This window comes from Moschus berezovskii, chromosome 19 (genome assembly GCF_049115385.1).
Source record: "Moschus berezovskii isolate FMDL1 chromosome 19, NW_MosBer_1.0, whole genome shotgun sequence".
NCBI lineage: Eukaryota > Metazoa > Chordata > Mammalia > Artiodactyla > Moschidae > Moschus > Moschus berezovskii.
In genome coordinates this window covers 59,305,799-59,316,528 of record NC_142478.1, presented here as the reverse complement: position 1 = coordinate 59,316,528, position 10,730 = coordinate 59,305,799, and the positions used below count along the sequence as shown (strand labels likewise).

General features: G+C 45.2%; 1 long non-coding RNA gene across 1 annotated transcript; it reads left to right on the top strand.

Moving 5' to 3' along the window:
- Positions 1 to 363: 363 nt before the first annotated feature.
- Positions 364 to 8,561, top strand: LOC129542747 (uncharacterized). The gene is made up of 4 exons (XR_008683139.2): positions 364 to 655; positions 2,523 to 2,616; positions 7,252 to 7,346; positions 8,243 to 8,561. It is a non-coding gene; the product is annotated as an uncharacterized LOC129542747 (long non-coding RNA).
- The last annotated feature ends 2,169 nt before the right edge of the window (positions 8,562 to 10,730 follow it).

The window sequence follows — 10,730 nt, the reverse complement described above, 5'->3', positions numbered from 1 at the left end:
TATTCCCTCTGTCCATGGTGCCTGAAGCGCTTCCCAGGTGGCTCAGTGGTAAAGAATCTGCCTGTAATGCAGGAGACTCAGGTTCGATCCCTGCGTCGGGAAGATCCCCTGAAGAATTCCCGAAATGTCAACCCACTCCAGTATTCTTGCCTGGAGAACCCATGGACAGAGGAGCCTAGTGGAATACAGTCCGTGGGATTGCAAGAGTCGGACACAGTTTAGCGACTAAACAACAACAATGGTGCCCACCTCAGGAGAAGCAAGATTTGGGCTAATGTCTCTCTGGCTGGTTACTAAGGTCCATGGGGTGCAAACAGCAACAGTGTTTATCATGAGCTCATGGGCTCCACCCAGTTCCTAATCTGGGCTCGTGACCTGGGAACTCATCTCCCAGACAACCAGAGTGATGCAGCAAACAGAGGGAGCTGAGCTGCCTGGGCAGGGTTGGAGGTGCAAGCCCAGGATGGACGCGTGTGTGTGGGGTGGGGGCTGCCAACATCCACAAGAGCCTCGCCCAAAACCTCCCCTCTACATAGTTACACCATACCCTCCCTACGAGCCGGAGGAATCCAGCACCAGTCCTAGCAGGGCCACCAGGAGCTGAAAGCCAGGAGTCTGGGAGGGTGGGGACCTGCGATGAGCACACAAGACTGCTGTGAGTCCTGGGGCCCTGGGAAAGGTATGGGAGACTCGGGTTCCACACCTGGTCTCAGCTACCACATGAATCCAGCATCTGAGCCCCTCTCACCTCCTCCTTGCTCCCACCTCAGTCTGAGCCTCTGTCGCAGCCTAGGCTATTTCCTTCCTTGTCCCTGTGGTCAATTTCCTTTTGGTAAAATATATAACAAAATTTGTCATTTTAACCATTTTTGTTTATTTTTTGTTGGCGTATAATTGGTTCACAGTGTTGTGTTAGTTCTGCTGTATAATGACGTGAATCAGATACCTGTATACAAACACCCCCCGCCTCGTGAGCCTCCGTACCCCACCCCTCTGGGTCATCACAGAGCACCGAGCTGAGCTCCCTGTGCTATATAACAGCTTCCCATCAGCTATCTATTTTCAGAAGTGCACAATTCACCTGCCTTAATTACATTCACTGTTTGTGTAACTGTCACCACTACCTGTTTCTAAAACTTCCATCATTCCCAATAGAACTCTGTAGGCACGAAGTAACATGTCCCCCTTTCCTTTTTCTCTCCCAGCCCTGGTGACCTCTAATCTACTTTCCATCTCTATGAATTTGCCTACTCTCCATATTTCATAGAACTGGAATCATAATGTTTGTCCCTTTGTGTCTGTCTGCCTTCACTCAGCATAATGTGTGCAAGGTTCGTCCATGTTGTAGCCTGTGTCAGAACTTCATTCCTATTTATGGCTGAATAATACCCGTTGGTATAGATAGATCACATTTTGTTTATCCATTCATCTGCGGATGAATTCCCTGCAGTCCATTTGTCTGCAACAGCTAGAATGATCCTGGGAAAATAGTACTCACTGTGGCACGAGTTTGTTTAAACCCTCCTACGTCTCCTTAATTCATTCAGAGCTATGCACCTTATCCTGCCAGGCTCCTCTGTGCATGGAATTCTCCAGGCAAGAATACTGGAGCCATTCACTTCTCCAGGGGAATCTTCCTGACCCAGGAATCGAACTTGGGTCTCCTGCATTGCAGGCAGATTATCATCTGAGCCACCAGGGAAGCCCTTATTATGGCTACAGAGCCCTAAAAAATTCGTTCTCACTCTCTGAATATGTGTGTGCATGCACACACACACACATCATTACCTCTGTCCCCCTCCAACCTTACCCCTCCCCATTCTCTCCACTCCTTGCTGTTCTAGGAACACCTCAGACTCACTATCACCTCAGGGCCTTTGCACATGCTGTTCCTTCTGCCTGCGATGCCTCCCCACTCCCCAGACATCTGCATGGCTAACACCCTTGTCTCCATCAGGTTTTTGCTCAGCTGTCACCTTCTCATAAGGCTCATCGTGAACACCCTCTCTAAAACTGCAACCTGCCTCCTTTCCATCCATCATTCCTGATCCCCCTCATCATGATCTAGTTTCCATAGCACTTGTCACTTTCTAACGTGTTATGCAATTTATTATTTCCATTGTTTATTATCTGCATCCCATCTCTAGAATGTAAACTCCTTGAGGACGAAGATTTTTTTTTTTTTTGGTCTGTTGTGTTCATCAGTATATCTGAAGCACTTTAACAGTGGCTGGTGTGCAGTAGGCACTCAGGAAATACTTGTTGAATAAATATATATGAATTGGGGCAGGTTGCTACACTTCTCTGAGCTCCTGTTTTCCCATCTGTGAATTAGGGATTATGACCCATCCTTTGGGTGGGGTTGTCACAGTGGGTATCAGATAATGACTGTTACCTCCCTTTGTAAATCATAAAGGACTGAGCATGTAAGAGAGGGATGGAAAAAGAAATCTGATCTTCACTGAGTACACTCGAGGCCAGATGCTTCCCATGACGTACTTCATTTTATCTCCATTTTACAGTTGAGGAAACTAAGGCTCAGGGAGGTGAAATAATGCCACTGGATCATGCAGTGTGAAAGTGTCAGATCTTCAACCCAGCTACCTGGCTTATTCTGTAAGTTGCTTCCAGCTCTGATTATTTCATAAGCTTAAGAAAAAACTCTACCTTCTCCAGGGACAACTCTGAGCCCAGGGGAATGGTAATGAGGATGAAGATGTGAATAATAGCTACCTTTTATTAAAAGCTTCCTACACATGTCAGGCTTACTTTACTACGTGCCAGATGGTTTGCATATGCTCTGCTCATAAGATAGCAGGAAACTGGTGTCATTATTCCCTTGTAACAAAGGAGGAATCTGAGGATCCGAGAGGTCAGACCATTTGTGTGGGTCCACACAACTAAGGAATAGCCGAGACAGCATTTGAGCCCAAAGCAATCCAGCTCCCATGACCTTGAAAGAGATCTTGACCTTGTAGATGTGGTTTCTTTAATGCCACATAAGCTGCCACGCCCAACCCCATGACCATCCCCAGGGACCTCCCCACTTCAAGCCAGCCCAAGAGGGCACTTTTGTAGGTGAGGGGGCAAGCACACCACCAACCCCCCATGACTGCCCCTCTATGTGTGCAGCAGGGTATGGAAAGAATAAGGAGTCGGTGGGAACCTAGATGGGGATCCCACGAGCCTGCAGTGCCAGCAAAGACAAATGAATAGACCGCTCAGCAAACCAGGGCACTTCCACCCCAGAGCAGAACTGTCACTGGTGAATAAATCATCGAAGCTCCACTCTGGACATGCCAATTTCAGTGGGAAAAGATGAGCGCATTAATCTGCCTGGTGACACCCTGGCTGTCTTCAGGCGGTGATGGGGTATGAAAATATTCCCAGCTTGTACTCTGCCCGGGGCTATTTCCAGGACAAGGGTGGTGGAGGTGGAGGGTGGGGAGAGGGTCTCATAGGAGAAATGGTGTTTGCTCAGACTTCCCGTGGTTGCCCAGATGCACAGTCCTAATGCTTTCTATGTGCTTTTAGGCAATCATAGTCATAGTAATCTCTCTCTTTAGTCACTAACTCATGTCCGACTCTTGCGACCCCATGGACTATATGTAGCCTGCCAGGCTTCTCTGTCAGTGGGATTCTCCAGGCAAGAATACTGGAATGAGTTGCCATTTCCTTCTCCAAGTCATAGTAATAGTTAGCATCTATAGTTAGCATCTATTGAGAGCGTACTATGTGCTAAGCATGATGGTTTTTTAAATATAAATTATCTCACTAACTGGCTAAAAATAAAATATTGTTGAGGAGTCTCTGTTTCATAGGAAAATGACTCCTTTGAGGGTGTCTGTTCTTTGTCGTGGGCTTCCCTGGTGGCTCAGATGGTAAAGAGTGCACCTGCAAAGCAGGGGACCTAGGTTCTATTCCTGGGTGGGGAAGATCCCCTGGAGAAAGGAATGGTTGCCCACTCCAATATTCTTGCACAGAGAATCCTGTGGACAGAGGAACCTGGTTTGCTACCACCCATTATTCTCAAGCATCAGATTATGTCTACAATAGGTGGTCCAGCCCAGGGAAACCTCCCAAGGGCTTCACTAACTTCCCAGCATCCCTGGCAGTAATATCTACCACGTGCAGCTTCTCCTGTCTGTGGTTGGATCCTGGAAAAAAAAATTTTTTTTAATGGAGACAACTGGAGACAAGGAAGGGAGGGAGACCAAGCAGGAAGCAGAAGAGGAGGATGTGAAGAAGCCAGCCTGTGGGGAAGGGAAGGATGGCCCAGGTCCAGGGCACCGGAACCTCAGAGCCGAGTGCTTGCCATTCAGAGGAACCTGGTCATGCTGTCCTGCCAAGTTCTGCTGTGCCCTGCCAAAACATTATTGTCTTGGTAGAAAAAAGCTACTAAACTCCATCATCCTTAGGAGGGCTTTCCAGAACGCTGCTGAGTCTGTGTTAGATCAGTGGAGTGAGAAGGGTTGAGGAGGAGGCGTTGGGCATGCACTTAGCAGCTTGATGTCACACAGTTCTCAAAGCAGCCCCACTTGACGGAGCAGCCGAAGGTGACGGAGCTTGCCCACAACCTCATGCCTCTGGTGGAATTTTATCATCAGGTCTCCCCAGATGTTTGCCATTGCAGCTTTCCGAGCCCTGACTGGCTGGGGGAAGCCATAGGTGGCCGCTCCTCAGACACCTGTCCACCAAAATCCTCCTAAGTCCTGTCACAGGCCAGCTTGTCCTACAGCCAAGACCCTAAGTAGCTCCTGAGGCCTTCTCCATCTCTTTTCTCTTTGGGTCCATGGAATAAATCATCAACAACCAGAAATCAGCAATAATAAAAAATGAGGTGAAGTTGTTTTTATTAATAAGATCATAATAAATTAGGTTACAAAATAGCATGTGCAATATGATCCCATTTAAAAATTGCATAAAAGCAAAAGCCCTGGGGAAAATAGGCACCTACTGTGAACAATGATTTTTTTTTTTTGAAGTAGGGAAAGGAAGATTTATGGATGATTTTTATTTTATTTTAGCTTATACATACTTTCTGACTTACCAACAATGTCCATGTGGTATGCATCTCACTTGCCAAATAAAGAACAAAATACAAACATCATTTTCCCCTCTAAAGAAAGAATGACACGGATACTTTGGGAAGCTTCTATAATACTGCTGCTGCAGAACAGAGCAAGCATCTGCATCAGCATCTAGCATTGTTCTCCCACTGGGCTTTGTGCTTACGTTTTGTTTTTGTAATGTTTTTTCAGGGAACATAATGTAGCCAGATCTGGGCTCTAAGCAATAGCATGATGGTGGAACAGATAAGTAGGCAGGCCATCAGAATTTCCATTATTTTTGTTTCTGTGTGGTGTAGAGAAAGGAAAAGAGTCCTGTCCCCGTGATTCACTATTTCCTTTTCCTCTTCTGCCTGTAGCTTCTAATACTCAAACAGATCAGTTCAGTTCAGTCCAGTTCATCCACTCAATCGGGTCTGACTCTTTGCGACCCCATGGACTTCAGCACGCCAGGCTTCCCTGTTCATCACCAACTCCCAGAGCTTGCTCAAACTTATGTCCATTGAGTGGGTGATGCCATTCAACCATCTCATCCTCTGTCATCCCTTTCTCCTGCCTTCAATCTTTCCCAGCATCAGGGTCTTTTCCAAAGAGTCAGTTCTTTGCATTAGGTGGCCAAAGTGTTGGCCAAAATACTTTGCATCAGGTGGCCAAAGTATTCAAATGCATGGGCCATCAAATTCCCTCCTAGCTCCTGGAGTTCTTCCTTCCTTTAAAGCCCCAACTACTCAGTCTCCACTAACTCAAGGCCCGTACCTTGAAGATAGTTTCTTTGTTCAGTGATTCAATAAAGCTCATAAAAGTCAACTTTGTGGGAGAACATATAGTCCAACAGCCAAGACCCTGGGCTCTGACATTCAGACACTGGAGTTCAAATCCCACTCTGGTTGAGTTCACCTTCCTACGCTGCCTGAGTTCAAATCCCAGCTCTGCCCTTGACTAACTAGATGATCTTGGGTGACTCACCCCACCTGTCTGAGCCTCAGCATCCTTGTCAGTAAGAAAGCAATAATTTCTAAAGCCAACTTCCCAGGATGGTTGAAGGAAACAATGCTTACAAAGCCTTTGGAAACATGTCTTCTATTTTTCCCTCTCATGAAGGTGACCAAAGGGTCAAGGTGGTCCTTGGGGACACAATGTTTTCTTTTTCTTTTAGTTTTTACCAGAGTCTATTTGATTTACAATGTTGTGTTAGTTTCTGAAAAGTGAGTCCATTATGCATAAACATATCTCCACTCTTCTTTACACTCTTTTTCCACATTGGTCATTACAGAGTATCGAGTAGAGTTCCCTGTGCTACACAGTCGGTCCTTATTGGTTATCTTTTTTTTTTTGGCCACACCATGCAGCATGTGGGATATTTATTCCCTGATCAGGGATCAAACCCATGCTCCCTGCCTTAGGAGTGTGGGATCTTCACCACTGGACCACTGGGGAAGTCCCTAGTTATTAATTTTATATATGGTAGTGGGTATATGTCAATCCCAATCTCCCAATTTATCCCGTCACCATTTTCCCTCTGGTAACCATAAGTTTACAACAATGTTTTCTTATCCTCTAAGGGTTCAAATGCAGCTTACAACTTTCTAGAAGGACTGGCCTGTCCCAGGTCTCCTACAGAACTAAGAACACAGCTCCACGTTGGCACAAGAGACCTCGGACCAATACCTGGCTGAGAGCAGGCCACCAACACAGCAGTTTTCTAAATCTGCCAAAAGTGTCTTGAAGCCTACCAGTTTTCTTGAATATTTTCAATGAATATGGATATGGTCTTCCTAATAAATTAGTCTTGAACATTTTCGGTGAATATATTCTTCTCAGCGGCATTTTAAGCTCAATTTGTCTGAAGCTAAATATCATGGGAGCTGTTTGGCTTTCTTATGATGATCTTCTAATGAAGAATATAGTCTTGAATATCTTAAGCAGAGTCTTGAATACAATTAAAACATCCTGAATAAATTTTGGGTTAAGAGTATTCAAGAAGTATAAATTCAATGAATATCATCATTGAGCATCTTAAACTAGCACAAGTATAAGAGTGTAAGTCACTGACTGTCTTTAAGCAGGGGTGTATTCCCATTCATTAACTATATTTGATAAGAATTTTCCTTAAATAAGGTTTTGGGAAATTGGCAGCGCTGACTAATTTGAGCAGTTGGTCATCAGCTACTTGATTTTTCAGAGATCTTCATATCACAGAACTGACTTTTGGTGGATTGGTCTGAATCCCTCAAAGACCACTGGGGAAGATGTCCAGAGTGCCTCCTGGAGGCCTGAGTAAGTCCACCCAGATTCGCCTCCAACCCTTTTGCTGGAGCCCTGATCTTCCAGCTCTGCCCTTGACCTCTGAGGTGCCCCCATCCTCTGGGCTCTAAAGGCAGCCCGTATTTTGAGAGGAGCATGTCATTTTCATTCTTTTTTAGCTATTTATGTTCCAGGAATATGGATAAGGGACTGAGAGCCAAAATTCAATAGCCAACGCTAGCCTTGAATCTCAATTCTGCCCCTGGCCAGCTGTGTGGCCTTGGGCAACTAACAAACCTCCCTGAGCTTTGGTTTTCTCTTATGTAAACAGGGTCAAACTCAGTCCAACTCTAGAGAGTCACATGGACGATCCCATGAGAGAATGCCATAAAAGTACAGAGTTTAGGCACATGGTAAGAGACTAATACGGGACAGCTTTTATTGTTTCTCTGAAAAACCCACTTGTGGTTTTGAACATATCTCCTTATGTTTCTAGCCCTTACTGTCCTCATCTGTAAAGCATAAAATGGTAGAGATGGATTGAATCCAAAGTCCTCAAAGTAAGGTCCATGGATGTCAGGAATTCTCCACAACACTTTCCAGGCATCCATGAGACACAGCTAGTTGCCATGCCCTTCTCCAGGAGATCTTTTTGACCCAGGGATTGAACCCAGGTCTCCCACACTGCAGGCAGATTCTTTACTGTTTGAGCTACCTGGGAAGCCCTTTTATAATAACACTAAAGTGTTGTTTGTTTTTTTTCAACTTCATGCTCTCATGGGTATAAAGGGGAATTGTCCAGAGTCTATAAGACCTATGATATCACAACAAACTCAGAATTAGCCATGAGAATCCAGTCATCTTCAATTATGAGATGTTAAAGAGTTTTGCAAAAATGTAAAGCAATGTCCCTCTTCTCACTTTTTTAGGGGAAGAAATATCAATAACCTCAGATATGCAGATGACACCACCCTTATGGCAGAGAGTGAAGACAAACTAAAAACCTCTTGATGAAAGTGAATGAGGAGAGTGAAAAGGTTGGCTTGAAGCTCAACATTCAGAAAACTAAGATCATGACATCTGGTCCCATCACTTCCTGGGAAATAGATGGGGAAAGAATGGAAACAGTGTCAGACTTTATTTTTTGGGGTTCCAAAATCACTGCGGATGCTGATTGCAGCCAGGAAATTAAAAGACACTTACTCCTTGGAAGGAAAGTTATGACTAACCTAGATAGCCTATTAAAAAGCAGAGAAATTACTTTGCCAACCAAGGTCCATCTAGTCAAGGCTATGGTTTTTCCAGTGGTCATGTATGGATGTGAGAGTTGGACTGTGAAGAAAGCTAATCACCAAAGAATTGATGCTTTTGAACTGTGGTGTTGGAGAAGACTCTTGAGAGTCCCTTGGACTGCAAGGAGATCCAACCAGTCCATTCTAAAGGAGATCAGTCCTGGGTGTTCATTGGAAGGACTGATGCTAAAGCTGAAGCTCCAATACTTTGGCCAACTCATGTGAATAGTTGACTCACTGGAAAAGATTCTGATGCTAGGAGGGATTGGGGGCGGGAGGAGAAGGGGACGAGAGAGAATGAGATGGCTGGATGGCATCACCGACTCGATGGACATGAGTTTGAGTGAACTCCGGGAGTTGGTGATGGACAGGGAGGCCTGGTGTGCTATGATTCATGGGGTCGCAAAGAGTCGGACACGACTGAGCGACTGAACTGAACTGAATATAGTTATTATCATATGTACAAACATTATAAAAATATGTTAATGTTTCATAGGCCTAATATTAATTTTTATTTATAATGGATCTATAAATACATATTTTTTTAAAGTTGTCAGTTTTAATTTCTAATATGGTGAACAACAGTAGATGTAACCATACAAACTGGGTCCTCATTTCAGAGTGTGAAGAAGTCCAGAGACGAATAAATTTGAGAAGAGCTGGATGAGATTGTTCCAGAAGGCCCAAGAATCTGGGGATGTTATGTGGCAGGCAGTTACTATATGCTGCCCATTCATCTGCATTCATTCATTCTAGAGCATGTATTTAATGAGTGCTTCCTATGTGCCAGGCACTTTGCTAGACACTGGGGCTGTGATGTGTAACAACACATAGTTCCTGGTAGGAAAGAGGCCAATGGGAGTGTTCTTTGGGTGAAACAGACAGATCTTAGGATGATCCTTATAGACAAGAGAAGGGAGACTTGTGTGGGCTAGGAACATGCAGGCAAGGAAGCCAGCATCAGGTAAGCAAGGCAGTGAGGATGCTCAGTTTGGTTTGCTGGAGCAGGCTGCGTACTAAGAGACTCAAGCCGAGAATTAAGATGAGGGTGTTTGGGGGTGCACAGGGGATGAAGGACCGAGTATGTTGGGTAGTGATTCAAGAATGAGGATCTCGGGACTTCCCTGGTAGTCCAGCGGTTAAGAACCCACCTTCCACACATGTGAGTCAGTTCTAGTGAGACAGGCGCATCTAGAAGCCTGTTCCACGGAGTGAAGTACGTCAGAAAGAGAAAAACAAATATCGTATGTTAACGCATATATATGGAATCTATAAAAATGGTACTGATGAACCTATTTGCAGGGCAGTAATAGAGATGGCAGACATAGAGAACAGATTCTGGACACAGCAGGGGAAGGAGAGGGTGTGACAAACAGTAGACTTGAAACCTGCACATGACCGTATGTAAAACAGATAGATAATGGGAATTTGCTGTGTAACACTGGGAGCTCAATACAGTACTCTGTGACAACCTGGAGGGGTGGGATGACGTGGGGTTGGGGGAGGGTCGAGAGGGTGGGGACACATGTATACTCACGGCTGATTCACGTTGCTGTGTGGCAGAAGCCAACGCAATATTGTAAAGCAATTATCCTCCAGTTAAATTAAAAAAAGAAAGCATCTACCTTCCAGTGCCGGGGATGTGGGTTCAATCCCTGGTCAGGGAACTAAAACAATTTTTTAAAGTTATTTATTTATTTTTGATGGCACTGGGTCTTCATTGCCGCGCAGGCTTTTCTCTAGTTGTAGAAAGCAGGGGCTACTCTCTAGTTGCAGTGTGTGGGCTTCTCACCGTGGTGGCTTCTCTTATTGTGGAGCACGGGCTCGAGGCTCCTGGGCATCAGCCATTGTGGAACACAGGCTGAGTTGCTCCAAGGCACGTGGGATCTTCCCGAACCAGGGATCGAACCTGTGTCCCCTGCCTTGGCAGGCAGATTCTTAACCTCTGGCCCCCTAAAACATATCTTTAATTAAAAAAAAAAATGAGACTCTTTGCCTAGATCAGTGCCTCAGACAGAGGCAGCCAGAATGGATGTGGGGTCACCTAGAAGACATCTCAGGCTCTCTCTCCAGATCTTCAAATGTGTTCCTCCTCCCAGCTAAAACATACTGACCTACCCTCATT